This window comes from Culex quinquefasciatus, chromosome 3 (genome assembly GCF_015732765.1).
Source record: "Culex quinquefasciatus strain JHB chromosome 3, VPISU_Cqui_1.0_pri_paternal, whole genome shotgun sequence".
Taxonomy (NCBI): Eukaryota; Metazoa; Arthropoda; class Insecta; order Diptera; family Culicidae; genus Culex; species Culex quinquefasciatus.
Window position 1 is genome coordinate 122,390,374 of NC_051863.1, and position 20,356 is coordinate 122,410,729.

Below are 20,356 nucleotides of genomic sequence, written 5' to 3' on the forward strand. Positions count from 1 at the left end.
CCTATTCTCCAATAACATTTGTGTAACAGAAAAATGAGAGTTGAGAGTGCTCAAGTGCGGTTCGGTCATGGTCGTGCGTTGCGCGTGTTTGAAGTCAGTTATTACCGTGAAAAGCGCAATATATCGGGACGAAATTGTGTTTAAGTGATTTGAAACTGGCTTTCTTGTGCCGTCGAAAAGGATTTTTCGTATAATCTGCTCGAAATAAGCGATAACAGCTGATTTTATAAGTCGAAAGTTAGATTTTGTGGGAGGCAGCCATATTGATTTTACTTTCACTGAGCCGAGGCCTCTCGCGAGTGTTTCTGTATTGTGAGAAAAGAGGAAGTTTGTTGCGTGGTATTGGTGTAGCAGTGCTGTAGCCTCTTCCACTATATCCGATGAGTGCCGCGTTTTCCTAAAGAACCTGAGAAGGTTCTCTACGTTTCTCTCCGAGTGCAGAGAGTTGTGTTGGTGTGTGTAGTTTTTGGTTTGCCGATGACACTTCTCGTCGTACTTGGTGGAGGGGTGGTGTTGGTGAGCAATGAAGAGGGGTTGAAGTGTGCTCAGCAGCGATTTGTGTGTTGGTGTGTTAAGCTAAAAGTGTGTTGGTGTGCTGCTAATAAGTGGCACTGCATCGGGTGAACGTGTGTGTGATGTGTGATGTGTGACAGTTACAGTCACAGACAATCAGAAGTTCTGTTTTCAAATACGAGTTCTGGACGATTTTTCATACGGTTGGTGGATGTTTCACGGTACCGCGCATTACGGGTTGCGGAGAAAATTAGAATCAACCGAATTTGTACCCGAATTGTGATTTGCGTTTGTGATGGAGAAGGAGTAGTTTTAAGCTTCGGATTGGCGAGTGGCGATGGGGCTCTGTGGTGAAAGACGCGAGCAATTCGATAACGGTTTTGGAACGAGAGGAACCGGTATCGGTGCAGAAGAAAACGGAAGTCACGAGCGACGAATTTGGTGAGATCAATCCATTTAAACATCATTAAATAATAATATATTATTGCATAGTTCACAACAGACGCACATTAACACTAACACACAAACAATTCAATTAAGTTCCCCTGCAAATTCTTCAATATTTCCTACCTTAGGCATCTATCTAAAAAAAAATGCTGATTAAACCCATTACACATAAAGCTAAAAATATTAACTAAGTATGCTTTTCGAACCGGTCGTTTTAATTTCACTTCTAAGTCTTATATTTAAATAAAACAAATAAATTAATAATTAATGTTTACTCTGCATCGCTGTAAGAGTTTAAAATCAAGATTTCAAATCAAATGCGTTAAATCATTACCTCGAATTTCGCTTAAACACATAATATTTAAAGGAAAATAAAACTTCTCTTTACTCTTACAGTCGGTAGCTTGAGTTTAACAGCAGCCATGTTAAAACTGTGTTTAATCAGCATTGCTTTTACCTCAGAAAATGGTTAGTTAAGTAATACTACAGTCTATAATCATGCACGGCTTCGTCGCGTTGTATCTGCCGTGGCTTTAAATAAAATATTTATAAATCATGAATCTTTTACACTGTACAATCATCAGTATATGTTTAATAATAAAAAAAACTAACTCTATTTGACTCGCCCGCAATACCTTTCGGGGTATATCCTAGGGTCCTACCTCTCCTACTAACATTGAGTCCAAAACCTCCCTACAAACATCTATACCACTAAGGTGACGTAGGGGTCCCTGCGCACTTTAGATAGGTGTTTACTAACATTCCTTCATTTCCCCGAGGATAGCTTGGACCCGGCGTGGACCCCCTTATGCCCTGGGCTGTATTACACACTCATCAAAAGATGAAGACATGGTATCTCCCGTGTTGGACTATTGTTCCGGATGAGGGTCTAACACAACCAGACCAAACAGTGGGATAAGCGTTGTGGAGCCTTCCGGTGGTGGGGCGTCCTCCAAATGCTAATGCTAATGCTAATGCTATTCTCCAATAACATTTGTGTAACAAAGCGAGAAAACCTAAGGTTATTTATAGAATGGTTGGCCACGCCTATTTTTCAGAAGATGCCGTCACATAACAATGTTAGATAATCAGTGAAACAAACAGTGTAATATTATTCTTATTCAACCAACTGTTTTCGAGGAAAACATTGCAGATGAGGGATCAGCATCTTGGCATATCAGCATTTTGACGTTCAATTACAGCTTATAAAAAGCTTTTTCAACTGAAATCAAGTGTTTAATACCTTAATAGGAAGTGAGCAAGCAAGATTCTATCAAAAGTGTTCCAAAATAAGTTGTATAAAAGTAAAAATCAGCATATTGGATGGAGTTAGGAGCGAGTGCTTAACTTCCCAAACATGTGAGAATTTTCCCTATGTTGTGTGTTAAAGTTGGAAAAGAGTGAAGGTGACTGTGTTTTAAGACTTGTGTGGCACAAAACATAATAGTTATATAAGCCAGATACACATGTAGATAATCAAACTGTTGTTTAACTAATGTTGAGATTTTCTGTCGTATGTTCAACTGTCGTATGTCAACTGTCTAACTATTATTCAACAGTCGACAAGTTATGAGTGCTACTTGGGTATTGCATCATTCATATATTTTCTGCATATTCTCAACACACGGAGAAGCAAACTAGAGAAGGTTTCTAGAATGATGTGCAATTTATTTTTTGAATTTATTTATTTTTTTAAGTATGTGGAAGGAAGCAAATGATTCTTGAAATTTATTTAGTGTACTTTGCATGTTGCATGTACTTTAGTAACTCAATCTAGAATGAGAACATTTTTAATCATTATTTTGTCGTACAAGTTTTTATACATATTTACAGCTGCCCATCGAAAAAGGCTTTAAAATTATTCGAAAATTTATTTTCTGATCGATCGAAAGTGTTTTGAACAATTGTAGGTATTGCTTAGGACTTCCCGAAAAAGCTAGGGTTAAAAACAAGATTTTTGATATTGGACTTTCCACACCGAAAAAATCGCCAAATAACTATTCTTGCAAAACAATGTAAAAGGGCCAATGCCAAAGTGCTGTCCCACTCGTTCAAAATGTAAACATCAATTGACGTGAGCAGGGTGGACTAATTGTTTACGCTTTGGTCCTTTTACATTGTTTTGCTTAAAAATGAAAGCAAATTGAAAAAAAATGTAGACTTATTATTTAGACATAAATAATTCAATTTGAAATCGAAAAGTATTCAAAGAGTGACTAGTTTTCACAAGCTTGACGACCTCTGCAAATATGTTTACTAATTTGCTTCAAAGATGTAAAAGATTGGACCATCTTGAAGTTATACTACGCGCAATCCATTTTTTCTGGTCAAATTCAAAAATGGGTAATTTCTTTACAAAGTGTAACTAGACACCAAATCAGAAAATCTATTCTCAAGATAAAGATTTTTGAATATTTTAAAAGTCTTTTGACCACACAAGCTACCGAACTTGTATGAAAACTTGTGTAGAAGTACAAATGATGCGAACTGACTTACACATAAACTGTTACCAAAATTAAAAATAAATCCAGGATGGCTTATCTTGATGCTCCAAAAAGTTTTTAAAAGTTTTTTTTTTTCAAGTTGTTTCAAAATCAACTAGTTTGCTACAACTTTCTACTCCGGAGAGCAGTCACGTGTGCTTGAATCGAAATGAACTCATTAAAACAATCCAATTTCATCGAGAAGCTTCGTGACCACTTCACAATCACCCAACTCAGCATCCTCCTCTCTTCAAAAGTTAGTGCATTACATCACCACCACCTTGTTCCGTGACGCTCCTTTTAATTAGCCCAAAAGTGTTGTCGATTTCCATCCTCTTCCAACCCTCACCTGCAAACCTAACCTGCATCCACTCTGCACCATTCTAGCGTATCCTTCCCAGCGTCAATCTCACCCCGGTCAAATTCTTCACACACTCACACACACACACACACACACATCAGAAAACATAACAGAACCAGATCCAAAAGAGTTGAGGTTTGAATTTTTAATTCCCTTGCCAGTGGGCATCAGCTTGTTCGAGTGGCGGCGATCTGTGGCCGTTTTCAAAACCAGTTCAAGGACAAACGTCACCACCAGCGGCAGCGGTGGCCACAAATACTAACGAACCGTCAACACCCCTCCTCCCCAAAGGGAGCACACACAGACAAAACGAATTTCGCCTGAACTGCACACGTGGTGCGCAAGGGCTACACAAACACACCTTTACGGTGGAACACGGAAAGGAGGTTTTGTTTACGGCTGATTTGGGGTATGTTTGTAAATTTAAAATTTAAGCTGGTTGAAGATTTCTTCCCATATTTTATCATATGTACGTTATCAATATCGCCATAACATTTAAATTTACAAGCAAATAACCATACTTAATCCACCTTGCAATGGTTCGAGCCTTCCTCATATGAATTCAGCATTTTTTTGCAAATTGTAGCAGGGCTTCAAATCTTCAAAACTTTTATCAATATTATTACTCATGTCTCCATAAATTTCGTATAGGTTTTTAGATATTTAAACATTATCACTCATCAGTAAAATATTACGATTAGGATCCACGTGGCCTCTGAAAATTTCAAAAATTGTAAATATTTGTTTAATAGAATCACATCGACTTTTTATTTTTATTTTTTTATTTTAAACTTTCCATGTAATTTTGGAAGATAAATCTGAATCTGCCTTTAAAATTGAAAATTAAACCACTCAGATGCTTTCTCTAAATTTGCTCGTAGATAGCGTAGATTGCGACATAAAATGTTGGTGTCTTCGATACAGCTTGCTTGGATTGGCAGGCCCAACAACTGCCTAGAAGACAAAAAAATCCCAAAAATATTTTTGAATAGTTAGAATTTCAAAATCACCCTACTCGTGAACCATTCTAATTTTCAAGCAAACCAAGAGGTGTCCACTTTTCCATTTCTAACAATTCAAGAAAAACAATGTAAACAATGAACAATGCAACAATGAAAACAAAGAGTCTATCCTGCTCATGTTTACATTAGTAACGAGCATTATAAACTCTTTGTTTATACTTCAACATTGGCCCATTTACATTGTTTCTACTTAATTTTGCGATTTGGACAGTGCATACTGGCAATTTTTTTATTTTCATTGCAAAAACCAAAAAAAAAGAGTTTGAAGAAAAAAAAGATTTTTTTTATTAAGAATATGTTGCATAACTTTAATCAAGTCATTTTAAAATCAAATAAAGAATTTTGAACTGTTTTATAAAAATGTTAGAACTACATATCGACAGCGTGAATTCCGCGAAATTTGGCCTTTTCCGCGATCTCGTTAAATTTTATTTTAGTGCAAAACTGTAATGATTTTTCTCAAAATATTTTATCAAACTCAAATAGGAAAGATAATCTTTACAACTACTGTAGAATTTCACGAGTGGAAACCCTTGTTTGATTACTAATATAGGGTTAATGATTTTTGATAATTTCGTGGATGACGCAAATTTATCAAATTACTCAAATATTTCATCCATAAATACTATTTAAGTAAATTTTATTAGTTTTCAATTGAAAAGCTTGATGTGAACCATTTGAAGAGTTGTTAAGATCTTTTTACTAACAAGGTTTAGTATTATTTTTACTTTTTCAAAATATTTAAAAAAAAACCTTAGTCCTGTTAAATTTCAATGATATTTGATTATTTGGCTGGATGATTCCTGTGAAAATAAAAAAATACTACTTTTTTACTGTTTTCTGTTCTCATTTTGAAAAAAAAAAATCGATTTTGCTACAAAATAGAGACTCGTTTGGAATGTATTTCGACTATCTATCCAACGATGATGGATCCAACCATAGTTTATATACAGATGGCTTAAAGAAATTTTTCAAAATTTCTTAAGTGATTCTTACTTCAGACAGGGTTGCCAGATCTTCAAACTTTTAGACTCGTTAAGGAAATCCTTCGATGACAAATCCATGTGGTATTTGAATCGATTTCTCAACTCTAACTTTCAATGCCTGATTTGTGTTAAAACACCTCAATATACTCAAATAAGGATCAACCAGGTCAACTGGGCACACTTTTGCATTCGATTTGGACCAAACTTTGAGGAAACGTTCATCTATTGATAGATAATTGAATTTTTAAACTACTCAATAGTATTGTGGTTTGGTTGAGCGTTTTAGCAGAATGCATTACTGTGAATACAAGTTGTAAGTAATTGTAATTTTGTGAACTTTTGTGTATTTTAATTGTAATAAATTTTACAGTTTCAACGTGCCTAAATAAAGGACTTTTTCTTTGGGCCGTTCGAGAACCCGGTGCCCGGTTCTCCCGACTTTCGCCGTTCGCAACAAGCGGAATTAAAAGGAACAACTCGTCTCTTTGTACTCAATAGTAAACAAACGAACAATATTGTGAGGTGGTTCATTCGCAAGAAGATTCTTTCATTTGATTTTGGCTGAGCTATTCTCTCGGCTTTGAGGGTCTAAAGAAAAAAGTTCATTTCTGATCCCTTTTCTCTCATTTCTCTTAAGGGGTTACATACATTTAGAAAATCACTTAATTTCATATTACAGAAAATTTATTAAATCCACATAAAAGATGATTTTTAATCACTCCTGAAAGTTTCATGAAGATGTTTCATGATTTAACTGAGTTAGAGACGATTTAAGCTCAGAATTTTGCCATGCGCAAAGCCAACTTTCTAACTTTCTGAGCGTTTTTCTCTGAGCACCAAGTTGATTTACGGGTGCCACGATATCTCAAGATGGGATGGACCAAATTGGCTGAAATTTTGGGTAAAGACTCCCAAGACATTGTCCCGTGTGCATGACGAAGCCCGATTTTTAAATTTTGAATTTTCAAAAAATACAAAAATCAAAAACTGGCGATTTTTTATATGAAAAACAGAAAAAAATATTTTTATCTTTTTTTAAATAAACTTTTTGAAAATCGGCCTTTGTCATGCACACGAGACCAGTTTGACGAGTCTTCACCAAAATTTTGAGCCGATTTGGTATAAGCAATGTTGAGATATCGTGGTACCCGTTTTCTGAAACTGCTAACTTCAAAAAGCTATATCTCGGCAATAATACAACCAAATGTCTTCAAATTTGTTTTGTTAATAGATGAAACTGTATATTTTAATGCCTTGAAACAGAATTTGAAAAAAAAACTAATTGTGTGCTCAAACCGACCTCTGACATTTTTACATTTTACATGTATGTAACCCCTTAAGTAAGAATCTATGTATCGTCGTTTTACTTAAATTTGCTTACTTTCGTGTCCTGTTTGTGTCTTTTTTAAATCAATCAGCGATAACAAGAAATTATCCACAGTTAGTTGGGACAAAGTAGCATTTTAACTGTTTGATAATTTTTAAATTTAATTAAATTCTACTATCCAGTTTTAGTAAAACCCAAGTACTTTTTAAAGAAGTTAACAAAGTCAACCACAAAAACACTGTTTAAAATTTCGTAAACACAAATTTTCGAAAACAGTTTCTTTCCGTGTACCGTTATAACTATTTCACCCGCATGTAGCTATGCGGTGAACGTCACGAATGTCCTTTTCAAGGTGGAATCCTTATTTTGGTGTGTTCGTACGTACACACTGCACACTGCACTGCAATGCTCACATGCCAATTTTGTAGGTTAATGCAAATTGGTGTTTTCGTCACGCGAGTTCGTGAATTTTCGAGGCCAAATACACGTTCATGAAATTAGCAGGTAAATACAAGACACGTACTTTGGTAAACTTTTGCTGCATTCTCCAAATTCGACGTGATTAATCGAACGAAGCTTCTCCCCCTCCAAAACAGCTGTCACAAAGTTGCGAAGCAAGATTTATCCTTTGCAGAATCTTCCTCTTGTTTGACGTACTCTTTTTTTTCTCAACTTGATGGATCACTGTATGCACTGTTCGCACACACTCTTTTTCACACTCGCGCGATACAACCTCGGAAGGCCCGCGGGACCAGTACATCCAGCTCCTCGAATCCAATCTCCAGAACAAGAGGGTACGCAGCTTCACCGTGAACTACACGCACGGGCACACACACACACACATACAAACGAGTAAGATTTTTTTCCTCTTCTCCACAAACACGGTCCTAGCGCGGGATCCAAACCATAACCTCACTCCACACTCGAAGCCGAACCCGAAGTGCGGGTCGAAGAATCACGTTCAGAGCCGTGTACGGTGTGCAGCATCCGTCGAGCTTTCACGACAACTCACGAGCCCCAGGACGACTCGCTCTCTCTCTTCGCTCCGAATTGATCGGTTCTTCTCTCACGCACGAAGGACACGCTGACACACTCTGAATAGTTTGGCAGCTTCTTCTTCTTACGACATCGTCAGCACTACTCCACTAACCGAGTTATGACAGCACTAGCTCAGCTGGATCATGACTTGCTCCAAACGCACCATCCGTCTCCATCGACTGCATTAATCCCAACAACGAATCGTCACAGCATCCAATTAAAAGCACACCACGTGCAGAAGCCACCTCACTTCTTCTTGCTCCACCTGCTCCTGCCTCCCTTAAGGACAACCCCCAGGACGACCCACGGGATCAACCGACGACGACCGCACAACCGTTCCGGACCAAGTCTGCATCTCGACTGACGTCGTCGTCTACTCGGCTACTCCGGGAAAACCTCACATTTCTAACCTCACAAAAGAGAGGGTGAGAGTGAGCTTTCCCAACTTATTCACGTGATGTTTTTCCCTCCTTAACGCGTGATGGCACGCACACCTAGGTACGATTCGCGTGGGAAAATCCACAACCTCACTGGTGTTGGTGCAGCGTGATGAATGCCACCCCCAAAAAGAGGAGTTCACGCGATGGCACCAACACTGGTGCAACTGATGACGCGGTAGTTGTTTTGACAGGCAAACTACATAATTGGAGAGAGAGGGAGAAGAGCAAATAAACAGAGCAACACAAAAAGGTGCAAACTCAGCTGGTGGGCTTCATTCAGAGTTTGGGGTAGCGTTGTTTGGGTTCGATCAATGGAGCAGCGTGGTGCATTGTGCGATTGGTGTACAAGAGAGGCTCTCTGGTTGGGCGGACATGCGTTGTGAGAACTTGTTGGTTCTCTCAGGTTTAGGGAGGCAAAGGTGTAAGGGTGCTTTTCTCTTCTGGTGTAGGGTTTCGATGGGAATAGCTCGAGATGGGATTCGAGCAGTTTTTCGAGTACACTGTGAATGAAATATGTATTTTTATTCAATCAAGCAATTTTTAATTTTTTTTAAACGTTGATTTTATTTCAAATTATTTTTTTGTATCAGCTGTTATTAGTTTGCATGTGTTGCTTGTTGTTTGTTGTTTGTTGTTTGTTGTTTGTTGTTTGTTGTTTGTTGTTTGTTGTTTGTTGTTTGTTGTTTGTTGTTTGTTGTTTGTTGTTTGTTGTTTGTTGTTTGTTGTTTGTTGTTTGTTGTTTGTTGTTTGTTGTTTGTTGTTTGTTGTTTGTTGTTTGTTGTTTGTTGTTTGTTGTTTGTTGTTTGTTGTTTGTTGTTTGTTGTTTGTTGTTTGTTGTTTGTTGTTTGTTGTTTGTTGTTTGTTGTTTGTTGTTTGTTGTTTGTTGTTTGTTGTTTGTTGTTTGTTGTTTGTTGTTTGTTGTTTGTTGTTTGTTGTTTGTTGTTTGTTGTTTGTTGTTTGTTGTTTGTTGTTTGTTGTTTGTTGTTTGTTGTTTGTTGTTTGTTGTTTGTTGTTTGTTGTTTGTTGTTTGTTGTTTGTTGTTTGTTGTTTGTTGTTTGTTGTTTGTTGTTTGTTGTTTGTTGTTTGTTGTTTGTTGTTTGTTGTTTGTTGTTTGTTGTTTGTTGTTTGTTGTTTGTTGTTTGTTGTTTGTTGTTTGTTGTTTGTTGTTTGTTGTTTGTTGTTTGTTGTTTGTTGTTTGTTGTTTGTTGTTTGTTGTTTGTTGTTTGTTGTTTGTTGTTTGTTGTTTGTTGTTTGTTGTTTGTTGTTTGTTGTTTGTTGTTTGTTGTTTGTTGTTTGTTGTTTGTTGTTTGTTGTTTGTTGTTTGTTGTTTGTTGTTTGTTGTTTGTTGTTTGTTGTTTGTTGTTTGTTGTTTGTTGTTTGTTGTTTGTTGTTTGTTGTTTGTTGTTTGTTGTTTGTTGTTTGTTGTTTGTTGTTTGTTGTTTGTTGTTTGTTGTTTGTTGTTTGTTGTTTGTTGTTTGTTGTTTGTTGTTTGTTGTTTGTTGTTTGTTGTTTGTTGTTTGTTGTTTGTTGTTTGTTGTTTGTTGTTTGTTGTTTGTTGTTTGTTGTTTGTTGTTTGTTGTTTGTTGTTTGTTGTTTGTTGTTTGTTGTTTGTTGTTTATTGTTTGTTGTTTGTTGTTTGTTGTTTGTTGTTTGTTGTTTGTTGTTTGTTGTTTGTTGTTTGTTGTTTGTTGTTTGTTGTTTGTTGTTTGTTGTTTGTTGTTTGTTGTTTGTTGTTTGTTGTTTGTTGTTTGTTGTTTGTTGTTTGTTGTTTGTTGTTTGTTGTTTGTTGTTTGTTGTTTGTTGTTTGTTGTTTGTTGTTTGTTGTTTGTTGTTTGTTGTTTGTTGTTTGTTGTTTGTTGTTTGTTGTTTGTTGTTTGTTGTTTGTTGTTTGTTGTTTGTTGTTTGTTGTTTGTTGTTTGTTGTTTGTTGTTTGTTGTTTGTTGTTTGTTGTTTGTTGTTTGTTGTTTGTTGTTTGTTGTTTGTTGTTTGTTGTTTGTTGTTTGTTGTTTGTTGTTTGTTGTTTGTTGTTTGTTGTTTGTTGTTTGTTGTTTGTTGTTTGTTGTTTGTTGTTTGTTGTTTGCTATTTTTTGACTGCAAGACAACTGCCAATGAATTACCAAATTCTTTGAAAACAAGCGTTTGCTTCTACAATCCAACGATGCTTCCTAGAAAACCAAAACAATTCCACATAACGTTTCACACTTCAAACGAAATTTTTCATACAGAACGTTGAAAACATCTGACAAGGGTCTGAAAGCGAGTGAACGACGGTCTGAAACAAGCGTGGACCAATCACAAAAATCCCACATACATATAATATGAACACTCTCAACAAAAAAATCACTTTTAAATTTCCACCCTTTAAGCAGACGAAAACGAGGGAGGCAAAAAGGCTTGTTATTTTTCAACCGGCTGCTGTTAGCCAGCCTCCATCTGGGGTTCAGTTACCACCCAATGATACACATCCGATCCAGAATCCGATTGTTAGTTGCTTACAACACCGCAAAAATCACGTTGTTTAAACATAATTCATGGTAGGCGGGTGAAAAAAAATCTAAGAGAAAACTTACCCAAGTTGTGGAATTGAGAACATTTAAAGTGAATCGAAAGCGTACAAAGAACATTATTGATTTATTTAAATTGAACATTTGTTCATTTGTTCATTTGTTCATTTGTTCATTTGTTCATTTGTTCATTTGTTCATTTGTTCATTTGTTCATTTGTTCATTTGTTCATTTGTTAATTTGTTCATTTGTTCATTTGTTCATTTGTTCATTTGTTCATTTGTTCATATGTTCATTTGTTCATTTGTTCATTTGTTCATTTGTTCATTTGTTCATTTGTTCATTTGTTCATTTGTTCATTTGTTCATTTGTTCATTTGTTCATTTGTTCATTTGTTCATTTGTTCATTTGTTCATTTGTTCATTTGTTCATTTGTTCATTTGTTCATTTGTTCATTTGTTAATTTGTTCATTTGTTCATTTGTTCATTTGTTCATTTGTTCATTTGTTCATATGTTCATTTGTTCATTTGTTCATTTGTTCATTTGTTCATTTGTTCATTTGTTCATTTGTTCATTTGTTCATTTGTTCATTTGTTCATTTGTTCATTTGTTCATTTGTTCATTTGTTCATTTGTTCATTTGTTCATTTGTTCATTTGTTCATTTGTTCATTTGTTCATTTGTTCATTTGTTCATTTGTTCATTTGTTCATTTGTTCATTTGTTCATTTGTTCATTTGTTCATTTGTTCATTTGTTCATTTGTTCATTTGTTCATTTGTTCATTTGTTCATTTGTTCATATTTTATTTTTCAAATTTAATTTTATTTAAATTAAAAATGTTTAAAGGTGAATTTAAATTTAATATTCAACCTTCACTGCTCCAAATAAAAAACCATCAGGATTAACCCAGTTGTGCAAGGTTTCCTCAGTCGGTGATGTGGGGATGAAATCTTTTTCACCCAAATAATGATGCTGCCGTTGATGGTGAAAAGCAAGTGTTTATCGATTTTCACGACCACCCACACCAAGTTCCTTACTGAGCAAACATTCTTTCCATCTCATTACCCTTGTTCCCTCATATCGAACCGCTGGTATTTGTGGGAGCCTGGGGGATCCCATTTAACCAGCTGCAGCCCCTTTCCCCCTCCTCCACACGTGAGCCTCTGCCCTCTTCAATAAATGGTGGAATTCACAGCAGACATCGTACCGGGAGCCAAATCCGAATCCTTTTAACACACACACAAACCCACTCTCACATTCATGGAGGCAGCTGGGATGCTGGTTATGATTTTCGATCCCAAAACAATCAATAACAAGGCATAAATAGCGAATGAATATCCTCGACGAAAGGATCTGTTATTGGAGGAAGCTCGGAATGATGGTGGATTTTGGTTTGGGTGATTCCTTTTTGTAAAGTGCAATGAAAAATGAAAATCTAGGTATAACACATGAAAACATGAAAAATCACCAAATTAACAAATTAACAGAGTAACTAGCAAGGAAGTAACAAATTTACAAATGAAAAAATAGAAATTAATTAATTCAAATGTCACGGTTGTGCGTCCAATCGCACAATTCAAAAAATTTCAACCCTTCTTGCTCATCAAAGACTTTTGAATTTGATTTTAATCCAGCTTCCCAGAAAGCTTATCTTGAACCCAGACGACTTCCAGAGTGCTCCTTACGTTCTTGAACCAACCCAAAGGGAGCAAAAATCTCCCAACAACGCAGCATCCGATGAATCAACATCTTCAACCGTTCTCTCCTTCTCCAGCACCTTATGGTTCCTCCTCCAACTCCACTAATCTTTCGTCATTTATTACTCTACCACGAGCTGCCATAAAACCCTTCCAGCCCTTCGTTTCGCCGTTTTGCTCGTTAGAATAAGTATTTACAAGTACAGAGATGGAAGTTGTCAAACAAACAATTAACATTATCAAGTTAAATATTTTAATTATAATAATTCAAAATAAAACTTTATAACTAATTCACAGTGCGTGGCCGAATGGATAGGCTGTCCGCTTTGTAAGCGGATGATTCTGGGTTCGATTCCCATCTGCTGCAACCTTCCATCAGATTAGGAAGTAAAATGTCGGTCCCGGCCTTGGTTGTTAGGCCGTTAAGTCATTCCAGGTGTAGGAGTTGTCTCCATGCCATAAGTACAAACAACACACCAAACCAAGCCTACTCCGGTGGAATCGCTGGCGGCGGTTGGACTCGCAATCTGAAGGTCGTCAGTTCAAACACTGGGGTGGAAGGTTCCTTGGAGTAGAAAGAGGTTTGGGTGCTCTCCCCATTCAAGCCTTCGGACTCCTAGGTTCGAGCAGAAATTTGCAATAGAGACCAGAAAAGACCCGGGGGTCGTTAATGTGGATGGTTTGATTTGATTTTGAACAAATTTACAATAAAATCGCTGTTGGTCTTTGAAAAATACTTATGATTTGATTGGGATTTGATATAAAAAGCTGATCTTCAATATTTGCTTAAGGCAAAGATCACAACAAAACCGTTACATAATCCACCTTTAGGTGGTTGGTGCCTTCCACACATTCATAAAGTGACATTCATTCAGTCAAAATATCGCAATTCTTCCAGGAACATGTTTATCAAATTATGCTGCATTACTCATTTCAATTGATAAGGTTTTTAGATCTTCAACCTTCCTGGCTCATTGGGAAGGTCTCGATAACCAGAATAGATCCGAACAATATTTTTTTATCAAAAAGTGCGTAAAGTGCAGTCTTCCGCGCAATGACCAGCTGGGGGAAAACGTCCAGCAGCACAAAGCGCTTGTCAAGTGCGCGAACTGTGGTGGAAGCCACACGGCGAATTTTCGTGGCTGTGCCGTGCGGAAAAAGTACCTCGAATTTGATATTGAATAATTTTTAAACAGTTTTGTCGTTGTTTTAATTGTTTGGTAAACAAACTGTAAGTTTGTAACTGTAACCTAAATTATTATTTTAGATATTTTTCATATTTAGTAAGACATTTTGGGCAACAATTGATGCACGCAATACAGTCCGATCTAGAATATAAAAAATCCTTGAAAATAGTTCTTTTGTTTTCGAGCCGATGAGCTCAAGTTTTTGGTGGTGATGAACTGTTGAGAATATTAAATTGGTAATGAAAGAGACAATTAACCACCTAAACTTGATTAATTTGGGGTCGCTGCACTTTATTGCAATGTGATTTTTTGTCTAGTTTTTTTTCTGCAATCTTTAACAATTCGCATTTTTTTATTTATGAGTCAATGCACTTTTTCTATATTTCTGCTTTTTTTGCGCAATGAATTTACCAATAGTAGTGTATGCAACAAGTTGCAAAAAGCAGATTTTTTCAGCACGAGTCGTACGTTTATCCAACGAGGTTCACCGAGTTGGATAAATACGACAAGTGCTGAAAAAATCAAGGTTTGCAACGAGTTCCATACAACATTTTTTGCATTTCTGAAAAACACCCATTGAGTGAAATTATAAGTCGAATGCTCATGTTTTTTGTCAATAAATCGTTTAAATCAAAAAAATGTTGAAAAGTATTATTTTTCCAAACTAGCGCTCAAAAAGTTCAACTTTTCAGCATCCATTTTAGTGCTGAAAAGTAGAACTTTTCAGCATTTGTTTTGAAATGTGTTTCTATTCGATTCTGTTATTTAGAGTAGATAGAAGTAGGCTGTTTTGTCACGCGAGAATGACAGGAAAAGTATGAAGTTTCAAGACGGAATTGCAAAAATAATGTTAAACTCAACCCACGACATGACAGATACATCTTCTAAAGTTTAATGTTCTATAATTTTAGGAGCATTTCCTCTAATGCTACTTGATGACCAAATTTGATTGAAACAGTAGTTGATGCAACTAGTTTCAAAATGTTGTTTTTTTTTCAGCACGATTACTGAAAAATCGAATTTTGCAGCGAGTTGCATAGAAAATGTTATGCAACTCCGAAAAACACTTTTGAATAAGATTTTTTAGTGAATCGTTTGTTTTCCAAATGAGCAATTCACTACCAAAACCGGAAATGGATTTTATTTGTATTTTTTGAATTGGCTCAAACTTTGTGAGGGCCTTCCCTTTGACCAAAGAAGCTATTTTTGTCATTGGTTCACCCATACAAGTCTCCATAAAATTTTGGCTGCTGTCCATACAAAAATGGTACGTAAATAGTCAAACCGCTGTCATTTTTGAGTGAATTTTCTGATCAATTTGGTGTCTTCGGCTAAGTTATAGGCATTGATGAGGACTATTGAGAAAAAATTGTACACGGAAAAAAATCTGCAGATTTTTTAATCAATTTTGTTCACAAAAACTCAATTTCCCAAAATACGCATTTTTTTTATTTTCGGGATATTTTCTATGTTTTAGGGGACAAAAACCCGCAACTTTTGAGCCATAGAGAAACATTGTCAAAAACTCTCCGCCGAGTTATGATTTAAAAAAAAAAGATTTTTGGAAAAAAAAATCGAAATGTTATGCAAAAACATAATTTGACGTAATTTTTTGATGCAAAATTGAATTTCCAATCAAAAAGTATTTCACAGAAAAAGTAGAACTTTTCAGCATTTATTTGGAAAAGTTTTGCTATTCAATTCTGTTATTTTTAGTACAGAAAAGTAGGCTCTGTTCGTCGTTCAATAATGACAGGAAAAGTAAGTAGTTTCGCGACGGAAATGCAAAACAAAAGTATTCTTGCAATTCTGTCGTTAAACTACATACTTTTTCTGTAATTGGGCCTTTTTTCCTTTACCAAAAAGTAACATTTTTCAATATTTTTTTGTTTGATCGGTGAATTTTCTAATCACATGGATGTTTGGCATAAAATTCCATTGAAAAAGCGCTTTTCGGAACTGCAAAACTTGTTTTTTTAGCACTCGTCGTATTTATTCAACTCGGTAAACCTCTTTGGATAAATGTACGACTCATGCTGAAAAAAACATCTTTTTGCAACTTGTTACGAGAAAATACGCGATTTCATGTTTAAACAATTCTCTGGGATTTCTGTCATTCGATTTTTTGTATTTTTTAATCCGTCTGAAACTTTTTTGGTGCCTTCGGTATGCCCAAAGAACATCATTAATTTGTCCATATATTTTTCCAAACAAATTTAGCAGCTGTCCATACAAAAATGATATATGAAAGTCCAAAAATCTGTATCTTTTGAAGGAATTTTTTGATCGATTTGGTGTCTTGGGCAAAGTTGTAGGTATGGATAAGGACTACACTGAAAAAAAAATAATTTCAATCTGACCCAAAATGCACTGCGGCAAGATAGCACGATAACGATAACTTGCATTATAAAAACCAGAACAATTAAAAAATAATATAGAAAACGTAAAAAAAAACAAAACAATAAAAAAGAAAACAAAAAGCATCAATTTGTCAATGAAATGGAAACTAAGATTGCAAAACTTTTTCTTAATTACAATTTTATAATCCAGTAACATTTTCCCAACCCTGTCAACGTTTCTTCCCAAAAAGGATTCAACTCGCTCAGCCTGAACAACGATGCACGAAACAGCAGCAACACATCAGCAGAAGCATTCAGAAGGCAAGAAGATTCAAGATCAGTAGCTTGATTCCTTCCAGTCGTTTGGAAAATAGGGAACGAGCAAAAAAAAACCCGACTGAACACACAAAGCACTTTGGAGCGGTTTTTCTCGTCATTTTTTTGTTCAAGCTTGCCTACACCCGGCTGACAAACGGGCAAATGGAAAATCATCAAAGACGAGTTATCTGAACTTGCAAGCCGAGTGGAAGCTCCCTGCCGGCTGGTCTCAGCTTCTGATGTCTGCATCGAACTGTTGCTTCTCTGTTTGAGAGGACTCTCGCTCTGTGTGTGATTGTGCCAAAAGTTTGCTAAAGTTGGCTCCTTTTTTGCGCAATTATGTAAAGTATGTTGGTTTCTGGTTTGGACTTGATATTGAGATTAAAGTGTTTGTTTTCGAACAAGAACTTGATGCTTTTCAGAGCATTCAAAAAAAGCAAGTAGTAGCAAGTAAAGTTTTAACCACCTCAAAAAAACCTTTTTTTTTTTATTTCAATCATGCTAGATTTTTGATCTGCTAACTTTTAGGATTTCAATTCTAAAAATACACACAAATTGTGAAAGTCCCCAAATCAGTTCTCAATCTAGAAAAGCTCTTCCCGGCTGGCTCTCGAAAAATGACACCGTTTCAACCGACAGAAAAGTACAAAGACTTTTCCCCCAGCGGGGGGAAACTCGTCAGGAAAAAGTTCAAGGTCATTCAGAACACAGACTCACAAAGCTGTGCGAAGGAATCCTGAAGCAACGTAGTTTTCTGTCCCTCTCTCACCAGGGTGGGTGGTGTTTAGAAAAAAAAAGTTTTGTCATTTTCGAGAAGTTGTTTTTTCTGTTGTGGATGTTTTGCTATGCCAAGAAATGGCAGGTCAGTTTTAAAAGATTTATGGTACATCCGACTCAAGTTTTGATTTGAAATACCAAAAATTCTTGTATAAAAATATATTTTGAAAGTTTGGGAGTAATTCGAGCAGATAAAGCCCAACTAAAATGTACTTAACTCAGAATGTTGTGTCAGGGAAGTGGCAAGGGCTATTTTTTCTGAGACGCTTTTCACCCAACAGTTTCAAGACAGACAGAGACAGTCACCCCACCAAAATTGGTCCAACTTTTCGTTAAATTATATTCTTTGATTTGTTAAAGTCTTGTAAAATAAAACTTTTCAGAACAAAGCAAAAAAAAATATAAATTTTAAACAAAAAAAACAGTTATTAAAAAAAAAGATCCAGTTAAATTCCAGCTTAAATCCTGCGTTTAGTTGGGACTCTTATTTTTTGTTGCCTCTTCCCTATGCTTGTGCAGCTTCCTGTGAAGTAAGGTTTCAATCGACCGGAACTAAGAGGATTGGGACGCAAGCACAGACACACGAGTAGCAAGCTTTAAGAGATGGCATCTCCGTTTAAAAAAGCGTTCATCATACAGTATCGTTACTTTGAAATGCTATTTTTTCATCTTAAATCAAATTCTCAAATATCAAAAGATGACAAAATAAAAGTTCAAAACATGTACGAAATTCCTGCAAAAACAAGTGACACTAGTCGATAAAAAAAGACGCAGCAGGGGAGAAGAGTGAACGAATCCATCGCGAAGTTTCATTTGCATGAAACCGTACCAAAAAAGCACGACGTAAATTTGGGGAATTGAAGCTTGAAGCGATTGATTGGACACGTTTTCGTGAAAGACGAGGGATGAAGAACAACGTCCGTGCCGTGTCGTAATTGAAGTGTCGTAACGATGTGATTGGTCTTTTTTTGTCTTGGCTTAATTTGGACCTTATAAATAAAAGAATCACTAGGTAGAAACAACGTCATTTGAAAAAAAAATACGCTAGGAAATTTGAGCGTGAATTTTTAGGCCACACTAGATTAAAAACGCCAAAACACTGAAAACACTGCCCAAGACAGTCAGACCAAACAGTAAAAAAACAATCTTAGTTTTTAACGTAGGTGGTCACAAATCAGGCGAAGGAAATCTGAAATAAAAAAAATTAATTTCATTTCTTTGACTGGTTTTAAGTGACAAAATTCATTTTACGCTAGAAAATGATTCAATAATTCGACGTCCTGTACAAAACCATTTATCTATAGCAGTTGGGAACCTTTTTTTTCTTAACTTATTTTTATTAGGTTCTTTTAGGTGCTGTGACCAGGTTGGGACCGAGGATCAGTAAAACAATATATAATAACAAAAAAAACTCCTTAAATTTCATACTTGGAGATCATGTAACTGACGAGGGTTACTTGGTCCATGCGGGTCTTGCAGGTCTTGAACCTGCCGATGTACTCGGAGAAAATGCCCCACAGCTCAGCCGAACTGTAGAGTACCTCCCCGGCTTCCTTCTCCGTGGCTCCACCGTCTCGGGGACCACCTTGGCTGCTTCCTGCGGGACGAGGGCGATCCTTGGATTTTCCGTCCGGAACTGCGCCCGGCAGCGGAGGGAACTCCGCCGGCGTGAACGCCGGAACTGCTGGACTCAGCTTCTCCGCCTTCCTTGCCGGCGGTTTCGGTTTCGACGCCTGCTGGCGCCTCCGGATAAAGTCCGCACGCTTGGGGCAGCTGCGGTCCGTGGCTTCGTGGGCTCCAGAGCAGTTGGCACACCGCTTCGGGTCGGCTTCTTGGACTTTGCACTCGTCCGGTCCCCACAGTTGTTGCACCTCCCCTTGAGGTGGCAGTTTCTAGTCCCATGGCCCAGCTGCAAACAGTTCCTGCACTGGGTCACGTTCGGCCGCTTATTCCGGTAGGCCTCCCACCGGATGATTTTTTTTTTCTGTTTGAGTATTAAGACACGGAATCCTGATTACAAGGACTATTGTATCGTGTTACCCATTTTTACTGTTATTAAGCATTTCCAGATCTATAACACAGTTCCTATTGAGAGGAAAAGTGCTGTTCCATCCAGATGCTGTAAACTCCATTCCTTGTGCCTTGTGCGCTATGTATCGCTAGAACCGCGGTGACAATTTTTTCGTGTCATTTTTCAAGCTCTTCCCAGCAGCTATTATTTGCCGCGCGGGGTCTTGTAAAGACAATTGTCTTTTTGCGGCGCTACTCTTGCGGTGTTCCCTTTGCTCTGATCTGGACAATGCGACTGGACTGCAGTGCAATACCGATCGGCTGAGCATTATTTACATAGGGGGATGGCGTCGCTATTTTTAGACCACGTTTTCCACTTTTTCTCATCGAAACCAACTACTTTATCGACTTCATTTTGCTGGGCGAGATAGGACGCCGTCTATTTTTAGACGGTGACTCAGCACTTTTCCACTCTTGCGCTTTAAAAAACCAGGTGGCAGCACGATGTAACGCCACGTCCCTATGCGAAGACACGAGGAAAGTATTTTGGGAAGAGGCGCAAAGGGATATCCCAAGATCGATCACATGCTTGAAGAGCACGTGAAGCAAGCGTTTTATACTCATGCGGTTGCTGCTACCTCTGAACTTAAGAGCGAGTTTTTCACCGATGTGAAACAGGTCGTATCGAGGTGCTCCGATTTGGATGAAACTTTCAGGGTTTGTTTGTCTATACATGAGATGAACTCATGCCAAATATGAGCCCTCTACGACAAAGGGAAGTGGGGTAAAACGGGCATTGAAGTTTGAGGTCCAAAACACATGAAAATTCTTAAAATTGCTCGCATTTCCGTAAAACTTCATCAATTCCAACTCTTTTAGATGCATTCGAAAGGTCTTTTGAAGCCC

At 37.0% G+C, this 20,356-nt stretch overlaps 1 protein-coding gene across 3 annotated transcripts in view; it reads right to left on the reverse strand.

Annotated features, from left to right (window-relative positions):
* Positions 1-8,532, reverse strand: part of LOC6050731 — a 365,664-nt gene extending 357,132 nt beyond the window's left edge. For all 3 annotated transcript variants that reach the window (XM_038259119.1, XM_038259120.1, XM_038259118.1), the window contains exon 1: positions 7,663-8,532. The gene's annotated coding sequence lies outside the window, so the exon portion shown is untranslated. The remainder of the gene's footprint in view (positions 1-7,662) is intronic.
* Between the last annotated feature and the right edge of the window lie 11,824 nt (positions 8,533-20,356).